General features: G+C 46.2%; 1 long non-coding RNA gene across 1 annotated transcript; it reads left to right on the forward strand.

Moving 5' to 3' along the window:
• The first annotated feature begins 7959 nt into the window (after positions 1-7959).
• Positions 7960-9477, forward strand: LOC147241201 (uncharacterized). Its single transcript, XR_015111275.1, has 3 exons — positions 7960-8145; positions 8449-8645; positions 8742-9477. It is a non-coding gene; the product is annotated as an uncharacterized LOC147241201 (long non-coding RNA).
• The last annotated feature ends 3511 nt before the right edge of the window (positions 9478-12988 follow it).

Here is a 12988-nt window from a genome sequence, read left to right on the forward strand (position 1 = left end):
TACTTTAGAGAATCCAGCTATTGCTGCAAATTGCGCTTTAATATTGGCCTGTTCAACCGCACCGTAAGGGAATTTAATGTACCTGCGGGAGAGTGGATGATCAGGTCCACCACCAAGGGCATGGCCCGGCTGAGGGTCAACTGGCTCACCCCGGAACGATCTGCCATCTCCTGCTGGAAGGCCGAGCGTGCTCAGCACCGGCACTGGCACAGCTCAGCTCCTGGCGGTTCTGCGCTGGAGCGCCGGTCGCAGCTCCTCACAAATTTGCCGGAGGATGGCCCACGGTAACCGGAACCGGCTCATCAGCCATTCGTCAGAATTGCGGAGTAAGTCCTCCCGCTCCCTGAAATGTCACGACCGTCTTATTGCACCGTTTGCCATGTCCTCCAACAGCGCAAATGCTGCCATTATTGAAAGTTTTACATTCAGCACAATCATGAAGGCTCTTTCATAGCCGCTTAAGTAAGGCCAACCGGTGTTTGTGTTTGTGTTGATGCTTTTTTCTGCCCAATGTATGTGCAGCTGTCAAATAGTGTCAGTTACCGAACACCGCCACACGGTGTCGCCAACGTACCAAAGTGCAGTGAACGCAAGAATCAGTTTTTCGCCTACTTCTACGGCACGTCCGGAGTTGGCGTGAAACAGCGCAAGAATCAATGAACTTTTCGCATTGATACATCTGAACGTGAGCGCCGATCCTGGTGTACGCAAGTTTTTATTGCGTGAACAGCGTTGATACATGAGGCCCCTGGTCATTTGGTAGTGGATTGCATAAGCAGCAAGCAGCAGGTGTAGTGTTGATCAAAACCATGTCTCCTTGTAGTTGGCCTGCTGCTCCAAAAGCACCTGATGAGTGCTTCAAACCATTCATATCTTCTGGGTATGTGTCTCTTATGGGTAGGATTGAGGATCAGTGTCCAGTCTCCATACTGTGTGACACTGGGGGTTCTCAGTCTTTCATCCTCTCTAGTGTTCTGCCTGTGAGTGTGGAGTCCACCTGTAGTGTCAGTACCGTTGTCCGAGGTATTTGGATAAGTTTCGTGCCTGCACCTCTCCACCGTGTGCATATAAGGTTGAACATTGTCACTGTTTTTTTTCCAGCAGCTGTTTGCTCCTGTTTTCCCATTGATGGTATTGATTTGATCATGGGGAATGACATGGCTGGAGGTAAAGTTCATCCCACGCCTGAGGTTGTTGATGATCCCATCCTTGAGTCTGAGTATGAGGATTTAGTTCAGCAGCATCAAGGGGTGTTCACCGCTAGTGTTCTGACCCGAGCTCAAGCCAGTAAGCAAGCCCAAGGTGTTGATCTGGATGAGTCACTGTAAGCATCTGTTTTATCTGGAGAGGGGGTCGGTGAGTCAGGGAATTGCAAATTTGATTGTGTGGTGGAGCCTGTTGCCTTTCCGTGTCCCTGCCATTGACCCGTGATGCACTCATCAGTGCTCAGAAGAATTATCAGTCCTTGGCCCAGTGTTTAGCCACCGCTGTGGGGGGCTGAAGTATGTCTGGTGAGAAGCAGTCTTTTGTTGTTGAGCAGGGAATGCTGATGCGCAGATGGGTTCCTCGACTTAATGATGCTTATGAGGATTGGGGTAATGTTTACCAGATAGTGGTTCCGACTGAGTGTTGACAGCAAGTGATAACGTTAGCAAATGAGCATGTCTGGGCTGGACATCTAGGGGTTTCAAAAACATATGGGCACATCCTAAAGCATTTCTTCTGGCTATGTATGAAGGCTGGTGTGGTAAATTTTTGCAGAACCTGTCAGGTTGTGGGGAAGCCAAATCAAGTTGTGCCTCCTGCTCCCCTGCATCTGTTTCCTACTGTCAGTGAGCCCTTTCAGCATGTCATTGTTGACTGTATTGGTCCTTTATCTCATACCAAGTCTGGTAGACAGTTTCTACAGACCATTTTATGTGGCCACCCGGTTTCCTGAAGCTACTGTATACCCTTACATAAGATCACTGCGTCAGCTGTCACTAAGGCATTAACCAAGTTCTTTACCACTTTTGGGTTACCAGACACTTAAGTCAACGTTAAAGAAGTATTGCCATGACATGCTGTTCGCCATTCGATGATTCAACAGGTCCAATGTGAAAAGTAAAGTGTCCAATACGGACTATGTCATCCTTACTCCTGAGCAGAGAAGGAGAATGCGTCTGTGCCATGTTAATATGTTGAAAATCTTCCATTCCAGAGATGATCAAGACTCAAGACACTTTATTGTCAATGAACAGTTGCCTGAACAGTGAAATTAGCAGCATCGGCCACATCGGTGCAAAGTATACATATAGAAAGTGATACAGATCAAATAGTAAATAAGTAAAGAATAAAAAAGAGACAAGTGTAAAAAGTGATGTGTTCTGGTGTTGAGGGACTATGTACAGGGGGAATAATAATCCATCCATCGTCATCTTCCTCTTATTCCTTACTAGTAAGGGTCGCGGGGGGGGGGGTGGAGCCTATCCCAGCATCAACGGGCGAGAGGCGGGGTTCACCCTGGACAGGTCACCAGTCCATCACAGGGCCAACATACAGAGACGAACAACCATTCACACTCACATTCACACCTATGGTCAATTTAGAGAATCAATCAGCCTAGTCCCCAATTGCATGTCTTTGGACTGTGGGAGGAAGCTGGAGTACCAGAGAGAACCCACGCAGGCACAGGGAGAACATGGAGACTCCACACAGAAAGATCCTATGCCCGAGCCGGGACTCAAACCCGGAACCTTCTTGCTGTGAGGCCACAGTGCTAACCACTGCACCTCTGTGCAGCTCGGGAATAATAATAAATAATAATAAGTTATAATAAGTTAGGCTGTGAGGTAGGTTGTTGCAGGTTTACCGATGTTGCCCAGGTGAAGCAATGTAAAACTCCAGAGTCTGTTAACCTTGATAAATCTGCTGCTTCTTTGGTTTGTGCTGGGTTGGTGGTTAGTGACAGTCTGGCTGAGATCACTGAGAGCCAGTCGAGTGGTCCATTTGTCCAACTCTGAGTCCTTGACTGAGAGTGAGTCCCAACTATTGTACCTGCCTGAATGTCAGTATTGCAATGTGGCCCAATTGTTTCATGCCTACCCTTTCCTGGGGAGTGACGTGCCCTCCTGTACTACTGTGCTGCACCACAACATGGATGTTGGCTCTGTTGCTTCCATCAAACAGCACGCATACCGTTGTCCTTCAGCAAAAAGACAAGTGATGAAACGTGAAGCTGAGTATCTGTTAGAGAATGGCTTAGCTAAGCCAAGTCATAGTCCCTGGAGTTCCCCATCTCTGCTGGCTGCTGGCGCTTCTGCACAGATTTTCGGAAGGTCACTGCAGTCACGGTGCCAGATTCCTTCCCTCTGCCTCTGGTAGAGGAGTGTGTTGACAGCATTGGTCCAACCACCTATATTACGAAGCTAGACTTACTCAAAGGGTACCGGCATGTTCCTTTGACTTCCAGGGCTTCTGACATCTCAGCCTTTGTGACACCTGACCATTTCCTGCAGTATACAGTAATGGCTTTTGGTATGAGGGAAGGTGCCTGCCACAATCCTGCATATGATGCACTTGGTTTGAGGGGATGCGCCGCGGTGTAATGTGTATTTGGATGACGAGGTGATTTATTCTGACTCCTGGGAAGATCATCTATCCAGTATAGTATCTGTGTTTGACTGGCTTACCAGGGCCTCATTGACTCTGTATCTCGCTAAATGTGAGTTTGGTAAGGTCACAGTTACTTACTTAGGTCAGGTCAGGCCAGTAAACGTGAAGGTGGAAGCAGTGCTATCTTTTTCCAGCTCCCTCCACCAGACATGAGCTGTGTCAGATGACTGGCTATTATTGCTGTTTCTGTATCTTCTTTGTGGTTGCTCCTATTGCCCCCCTGACGACGGTTGTCAGGGAGGATGTACACTGTTGCCGCTGTCTGTCTAACACCTGGCTTTGCTGTTAACATCTTCAATTGTATGTGTAGACAAAAAGGCTAACAACTTTAGCTGGTGTACTGCTCCGCTGCAAGATTTATTCTCAAATAACCAAACACAGTATCTCAGTGTTAAGGCTATAAAGCATAAAGCTATAAAAGCACTCATAAGTTACATAAAGATTGTGCACCTCATCCACACTGCTTAACTACTTTATATCAACCACAGAGCATTGCTGTATATAAATCTAAGGTTGGGGCTGCATGGTAGTGCAGTGGTTAGCACTGTTGCCTCACAGCAAGAAGGTTCTTTCTGTGTGAGTCTCCATGTTCTCCCTGTGCCTGCGTGGGTTCTCTCTGGTACTCCGGCTTCCTCCCACCGTCCAAAGACATGCAATTTGGGGACTAGGCTGATTGGATTCTCTAAATTGACCGTAGGTGTGAATGTGAGTGTGAATGGTTGTTCGTCTCTGTATGTTGGCCCTGCGCTGGACTGGCGACCTGTCCAGGGTGAACCCTGCCTCTCGCCCGTTGACACTGGGATAGGCTCCAGCCCCCCCGCGACCCTTACTAGTAAGGAATAAGCGGAAGATGACGATGGATGGATGGAAATCTAAGGTTATAAAAACACAAAAAACTGGAAATCTACTTTAGGCAGCCATAACTTAAGCAAACTTCTTTATGTAACCAAACTGGTATTTTGATAGAACAACATATATGTGTAAAATAATATATACATGAATGCATTTAACTACACACTATGATAAACAAATGTGTGTTTTGGTCGGTTATCAGTGCAACAAAACACTCTTATGTTTTTACTTAGCAATGGTCTGCTAGCCTAGCATAACTGTGTCAACTTCACATCTCTATTTTACATGTACTGAGAAACTACTATATCATCCAGCTAGTCCAGAACACTGCATTATACCTTATCAAACACATTTCTCCCTTGTCAGGATGTCCGAAGAACTCTCTAAAGACTCTCCAGCTGGTCCAGAACACTGCAGCGAGGGTTTTGATAGCAGTTAGGAAGAGAGAACACATCTCTCCCACTTTAGCTTTTCTTCACTGGCTTCCTGTAGAATTTAGAATTGACTTCAAAATCTTTCTGCTGACTTATAAGGCCCTTAATGATAAAACTCCATCCTGTCTTAAAGAGATAATTATTCCTTACTCTCTTCGCACATTTTTAACTGTCATTATCATTACCTGTTGCACTTTGTAGTTTGGTCTTGGTGTCTCGCAGTCTCTCTGTTTCCACAGATCCACCAAAGCTCCATCTCTCTGCACCAACCGCTGCTTGCATTGCTGTTACACCAGCCTGCACGCCACTTCCATGAACCAGTCTGCCATCCAGTCCTCCCATCAAGCTGGCTCGCTCTTCCTGCCCCCCCCCACCCCGCCTACCAGAAGTCCACATTCTGTGTTATAAAGATTTTTCCCTGTTAAAAGGGTTTTCTATGGAGTTTTTCCTCAGTTGATGTGAGGGTCTAAGGACAGAGGATGTTGTTATGATGCCATGTGAAGCCCTTTGAGACAAACTGTTTGTGAAAACGGGCTTTACAAATGAAATTGCCTTGCCTTGCCATTTATAAAACTATTGTCCCTTATCTTAGGACACATGCAGGCCTCATGGACGAGTACTAACCCACCTGTATGTGTAGACAAAGAGGCAAACAACTTTAGCTGGTGTACAGCTCCGCTGCAAGATTTACTTTGCAGCTCCTGCCTCTATGGGTGAAGTACCTCACCAGCGCTATGTGCCCTCTGCTGACTGTTTTAAGTATCACACTACAACCATGAAATTATAAAAAAAAAATTATAGGGGTGTCTGTTTTTTTAAGCTTATATAATTTTTTAAAACATATTTACTCTATGAATATTTATATCTGAATATCATTGCATCTTTTTAACTTTTTTAACATACAGTATTTTAACCCTTTACACTCCCCTCATTCATCTCTGTCATTCCCTTGTGCCTTTTGTGTGGGATGATGTCTGTGCCTATGCATTTAAGGCCACAAAGTCCCTCCTCTGCAGTGCTCCTTTACTGGCAGCTCCTAACTTCTCCCTTCCCTTCATCAGAAGTCCCTAGAAGTGGTGTGCTCCTTGCACTCCAGCACTATGAGGTCTATGTTGGGTCCAGCCCATCTCGGCTGGCGTACACTGACCACAACACTCAGGTTTTCCTTTCTCGTATGTACAACCAAAACCAGCGACTGATAAACTGGGCACTGCTTGCTCAGAGCTATGACATTGAGATCTGGCAGTAGAAGAATGTTGTGGCCGACACTCTATCTCATGGGTCTGCCATGTTTGGAGCATACATGTGTGGTGTGCTGCACCTGATCCGGAAGGGAGGCGATCGTGCGCATGTGGGTCAGTTGACTACAACAGCAGTGTGTCTGATCTTCAATCCAGCACAGAGATGAAGAGTTACGGGAGGGAGGCCATCACGCGTGTGTGGGCCAGTTGACTGTGACAGCAGTGTGGTAGGGTTGCTCTGTCCAGGAGTGTGATTTGCAGCCTGTTGGACTTTGGTATTCTTTGAGTTAGCCTTGTCTTTATTCTGTTATAGGTGATCGGCCTCTTGAGCTTGTTTTCTTTTGGAGTAGTTTTGTTTTGGGATGGTTGTAAATAAAATTGACTCCTTTTGTGTGTCAAACACCCACTCCTTTTGTGTGTCAAAGTCAAATTCCAGTGCTCTGGCTGCACCCCCTAGCCCACCAGGTTCTGTTACGCCTGAAACAGAGATGAGACCTGATGAGCTGAGGCAGATTATTTTCCTTTCATTTCACAGGGGTTTGTGTCTTAGGTATGCCTTTTGGTTTGAGGAATGCTCCTGCCCCTTTGCAAAGGCTAAAGAACCACGTGAGTAGTAATAATACTGCACCTTTACGCGTGCATGTGAAAACCTTTGCGCGTGCATGTGAAAGCGTGTCATCGTGCACGTGCACCGCCGCGCTAAAAGGGGGACCTCGAACAATGGGATTCTGTACACCACTTTAACATGTTCCGGCATACGCCCGGAGTTTGGTGGCTGTATCATATGCGTTTCTGACCCAAGGTGTAGACCGGTGGACTCCCGGTCCCTCATGGACACGACTCTGGTTAACGGTAAGTTTTTCCCCAATGCCTATTTGTTTTAATGCGTTTGTGTTTTTTCTGGTATTTATGTGTGCACAAATGTGTCCGTTTCCTCTTCCGCAACAACGTGTTATTATTTAACGTGTTAGATGTAGACGTAATTAGGGTTATTGGGGTGTGTGACCAGATGCCCCGCATGTTGTGTGCGAGCGTGTGTGTGTGTGTGCGCGAGCGTGTGTGTGTTTGAGTCTAGGTAAGTTTTTCAGACGCTGCAATAAAAGCCATCGACAGTTATTACCGCAGCATAGCGTCGGGACTCGGATACTGGGCAAACTGTGTGGAACACAAGTGAGGTTATTTTCGATGTGGGTGTTTTGTTGTTGTTTTTCCCCTGTATACTCTGAAGAGTTAAATAAATATCAACCTTTTTTTACACTATGTGTCTTGTTTTCTGTGATGACATGCTTGTTAAAGGGGCCAGTGTGATAAAATCCGAAAATGTAATTAAACATGAGTATCTGTTTTACGGGGTTCTGTAGTAACCCATTCTGGCTAAAATATTTGATTTTGTAAAATACTGTGTTTAAAAGTAAACTCAAGCCCGGACAAGTCATGACATGTTGCTGACAGCATTTCCTCTACCTCGCCTTGCAACAATGTGTGATATTATTAAACGTGTTTGATGTAGATGTAATTAGGGTTATTGGGGTGTCTGACCATATGCCACGTTTGGTGTGTGTGTACGCACGCGCGTGCGCGTGTTTAAATCTAGTCCATGTGACCACGAGAACTCAAGCCCTGACAAGTCCGGACATGCCTGCGGACAGCGTATCTCACCAGATTTGAAAACACTGCCTGCAGCAGCAGGCACCCTATGAGAACACAGCCCCGCCCACCCTCACACGCAGTCCCTATAATAGACAGACGGCCCCGCACCACTCCACGACTCCAGATCCCGGCATCACGAGCGGATCATCCCATCGGATTTTTTCAACGCCTAAAGCAGACTCACCAGAAATGGCTACACATCCCGATGGTACCTCAGAGCATCGTGTAGAACAGGATGGGCCAAAATGCAAGAAAAAGAAGCGGGTAGATGAGAGTGCTGCGCTAAAGTATGAGGAGGCTGTAGGAGTTTTTAGGTATGTGTATGAAGTTAAATATGAAGACTGTAAAGTTTATCTGAGCGATGCTTGCGTGGACTCATACGGAGTCACACTCGGCATGTCTATTCGTGATTGGTCTCATTTTTATGATATATTGCGTGCAAAGTTTCACAGTAGCCCTAAAACGGGCTACACCGAGCTGTACATGTCCTGATAGCACAGCTCATCAGGACCCAAATCATATAGAGCTTGTCTCAATGGTGCTGTGTTGGACCTGACAACATGTCTCATTAGAACAAAAGAAGGCCCAAAAGAATTTGAAGACTTTTTTTTGTACAGTGGTGCGACAGATCAGCTTTGTGTGAGGTGTTTAATGCCTTACAAGAAGTCATTGAGAAGGACACGGTGGCCACAGCTTTTGCAGGATTTAGGAAGAGCCTTATTTTGATGATGTATCAAATCAGACTGATGATAACGCATGTGACGGCTTTCTGCACCCCTCCAAGGAAGCATTGATGAGATCCTACACTGTGTAGGTATGTGGTGGTTGTTCAAGGCAGGAGTTTTTGTAGATGTTGTGTATGTGTTTGATTCATGTGTTAATTCTCTTCTCTCATTTCTTTTATTTATAGACACCCAGACACAACTCAAAACCCACCTCGTCCCCGGACTGTATTCACCAGAACTCACACCTAAGCTGCTCACGCCATCCAACAACAACCCCCACCAGGACTCTTCGCCCATGCGGTTGAACCCACCCCCGGCAGACGCTTCGACTCACAGTGGTGTGTATGTGGACAGATATTTCTTCCTCAAGACCAGGGACCCCGTCTCATGCAGCATGTAAAATTTGCCGTCTACCACCTGCTCACCAGAACTGTGAATAAGGTGTGGAAAGATGAGTGTTATGGGTGTCTTGTCAACCACCCGAGCCAGCGTCAACCCAGCTGTCGGGAAGAAGTCTCGGAGTATTTTCTTCAAGCAAAATACGATGCCATCATGAACATGTTGTGGAACGACAACTTCTTGGTAACAATCAGGAGTTACCTGTTTCTGAAACGCATGCTCTGCGACCCTGTGAAAATCGCCGGAGTAGTGGAATCTATAATGGCTGAACTGGTAGAGGTTGACAACTTTGAGGCCATACTCGACAAGCAGAGCGACGCTGTGAGCAAGCATGAAAACTTCTGGTTGATATACGACGAGCGAGTGAAATTCTCAAACACATGGGAGCCCAAACCACCAGCTGCTCGAAAATTGTTCTGATCTGCAGCTGTAACCAGCTTTCACTCTTTTTAAGAATTTTTGTCTTTATAGATTGTATCTACGTGCGTGTGCGCGCCGGTGTTTTAAAATAAATCTTTGATGTTTAACCAACACATGATCATTTGCGGTTAGTCTTGACCATGAACACCATACTGCACAATACGACCCCTCGCACCCAGGGGATCTTGGGAGTATAAACAGTCTGCGTAAGGCAGCTAGCGAGACAGGGGCTGCTACTCCTGACTTGGACACTGTTAAAACTTTTTTAGTGGGCCAGGACGCCTACACGCTCCACGCCAGGGCTTTTAAACACTTGCGCCATTATAGAGTACTGGTCAGTGGTACTGACAAGCAATTTCAGGCTGATCTGGTGGATATGGGCGAGTATTCTGAAGACAATAACGATGTGAGATATTTGCTGACGTGTGTAGACGTGTTCACTAAATATGCGTGGGTCCGGTGTCTAAGATCTAAAAGCAGGGCAAGTGTGACAAAGGCGTTTGCTGACATTTTGAGCAGTGGACCCGTCCCTGTAAAACTCCAGACAGATGCGGTAACAGAGTTTTACAATAAACACTTTCAGAGGCTGATGAAGACACATAACATCGTACATTTTGCCACCCTGAACAAGACCAAGGCTAGTGTTGTGAAGCGGTTTAACAGAACCTTGAAGACACCTATGTGGAGGTATTTAACATCTGTTAATTCAAGGAGATATGTGGACATGATCCAGGAGCTGGTCAATGCGTACATCAAGTCTTATCACAGATCAACTAAAATGGCTCCTTGTGATGTGAACAGTGAAAATGAGGACATAGTTCTTCACAGCTTGTACAAAACAAGACCAAATTCCAAAGTCACACCTTTTAAATGTAAAGTGGGGGACACAGTGCGAATATCAAAGCTGCGAGGCGTGTTTAGAAAGGGTTATGAACAGACTTTTACAGATGAACACTTTACCGTGACAGAGCGCGTGGCCAGAGACCCGCCCGTATACAGATTAACAGACATGGCGGGAGAGCCGGCTAGAGGAACATTTTATGCTCAGGAGCTGCAGCATGTGATAGTGGATAAAAACAAATGCTTCAAAATTGAGAAAATACTGTCCCGAAAAAAAGAGGCGGGCAAAAACATGGTTCTGGTAAAGTGGTTTGGGTGGCCTGAGAAATTTAATAGCTGGGTTGATGCCCGTGATATCGTTGATGTATGTCAGAGCCACATCACAGTGTTAACTGAGATGGATAAAAAGAACAGGTTCTACATCACGCTGCTTAGTAATGCATCAGCACACGTTTATCCAAATAAGATATGGAACTACAGGACAAAACTGGCCAGGACTATTGTTTTAAATGAGCCATATGAGGTGGGTGTTATTGAAGTACAATACCCCAGGATTTGGGCTTGTTTTCCCGCCTCCGACGTCGTCATCACCGTGACGACGACTAATCATGTGACAAAGACTGTGGAATCAAAAGACATTATGCTAACAGTGGGACATTATGATTCAGTCTCTGGAATTTTAAAAGAAGTTAACGCAAAGCTCGCCACCCACACCACATATGGGGTCATACACTTTGTGTACAACAACATCAGCAATAGGGTTTACATCAGGTGGTTTGAACCGTCTACTAACAAAACGCAAGATGCTACTCAAATGACCACCGTCACGCTGCACGGGCGACTAGCTGAAATACTGGGTTTTACCCCAGGTGAGGAGTTTGAGATTTATTCGCCAATTGGTCCTATAAAACATATAGCCCCCTTCCCCACAGACATCCATGGGGGGGCGATACAATATTTTTATTTATAGCGATATCGTAGATTACCAGCTGTTTGGCGACAGCTCTTGAGGTGTATAAATGTTTCTGACAAGCCCCGACACATGCCCACATTGACTTTTGACAAGCCGCACTACACATCGCTCTCCAAATCTATGATAGACGATGTGGAGATATCTTTCAAAAACGATCAAAACGAGCACATACCGTTTATGTACGTGAAGGCGATTGTGAAATTACACTTTAGACCTGTGAAGAACAATTTTTAAATAAGATTGCAGCATTATATGCCCCTCACGTGAGCGACGATGGGCGATATATGACATATTACATGAACCAGGCAGGTGGGGCTATGCCGGGTTTCATAAGGACGAGCACCCAATATGGTAACGGTCTGGGGGGGGATGTTTCGCAGCTTCTTCAGGATGGCCCTGCCACTGCTGCGAAGGGGTTTAAATATAGCAAAACCTCATTTAAAGAACAGCAGCCACCGGCATTATGGGAGATGTGGTTTCAAACATAGCGAGAAGTGCCTTCAAACATAGCGAGAAGTGCCATGCCGGGGCATCAGGAAGGAAATGGGCGAGACCGAGAAAAAAGACCCCCCCAGTGTCACTGCCCCTAAAAGGAAGAGACGAAGTAACACACCTGCCAAAACACATAGTCGTTCCAGAAAGAAGGCAGCACCCAAGAGGAGAAGAACATCATCAGTTAGCGGCAGACCAGCGAAAAGAGACATATTTTAACAAAATGTCGCTGATTCACACCCAGTCAGGAGAGTGTGTGAAAACCAAGCTCAACCTGTTCACAGTCCCATACACGCAGACGTCTATTGAGAAATCTACATATGTGGAGGTAGCACCAGTCTCAGCTCTCACAGAGAATGGCCCCTGGAGTTCTATATTTCAGCATGCGGCGAGGATTACCTGGATTTGAACGACTCATATCTACACATGAGTGCTAATTGCTTATTCTTTGAAAAATTACCTTACCAAACTACATATCTATTTGCTTTATTTAGCCTAACTTTAAAGACTATCTGTCTTATAATGACAGCCTTTATTTTTGTAAACTCTCCACTCTAAGCTAGCATTGGCTTCCCCCACTCGCTCTCCTCTCTCCTGCTCAGTGTGCCACATGTTTAGTTACTCCTCAGCCTCCTTTAGAGATACGGATACATGTGTTAAGTGTAGTTTGTTTGTAGCATTGGCAGCGAGGCTTAGCGAGGTTGAATTGGACCTGCGGCAGCTCCACACCGATGGATCCAATCAATTAGCCGCTAGAGCTAGCCAGTCCCCGTTAGCTGGTGCGGACCATCTTAGCTTAGCCCCAACTAGCGTTCCCCCGGCAGCTCCCGAGCAGCCGTGAAACCAGGGCGGCTGGGTGACTGTCCGAAGAAAGCATAGTCCGAAGCAGAAGCCTCCTGTCAGTGACCAACCACCGCTTCACATCTCTAACAGGTTCTCCCCACTCGGCGACACACCCGCAAAAATCTACTCTGGTAATTGGAAGTTCCATAATGAGAAACGTGAAATTAGCGACACCGGCAACCATAGTCAAGTGCATTCCAGGGGCCAGAGCGGGCGACGTCGAGTCAGATTTAAAACTGCTGGCTAAAAGAAAGGCTAAAAGTAAACGTAAATACAATAAAATCATTATTCACGTCTGCGGTAATGACATCCGACTACGCCAGTCGGAGGTCACAAAAATTAATATTGAGTCGGTGTGTACATTTGCGAAGACGATGTCGGATTCCGTAGTGTTCTCTGGACCCCTGCCGAACCGGACCAGCGACGACATGTTTAGCCGCATGTCATCGTTCAACCGCTGGCTGT

This window comes from Aulostomus chinensis, chromosome 22 (genome assembly GCF_037954235.1).
Source record: "Aulostomus chinensis isolate RoL2024-O1b breed Wild chromosome 22, RoL_Achi_v1.0, whole genome shotgun sequence".
Classification (NCBI taxonomy): domain Eukaryota; kingdom Metazoa; phylum Chordata; class Actinopteri; order Syngnathiformes; family Aulostomidae; genus Aulostomus; species Aulostomus chinensis.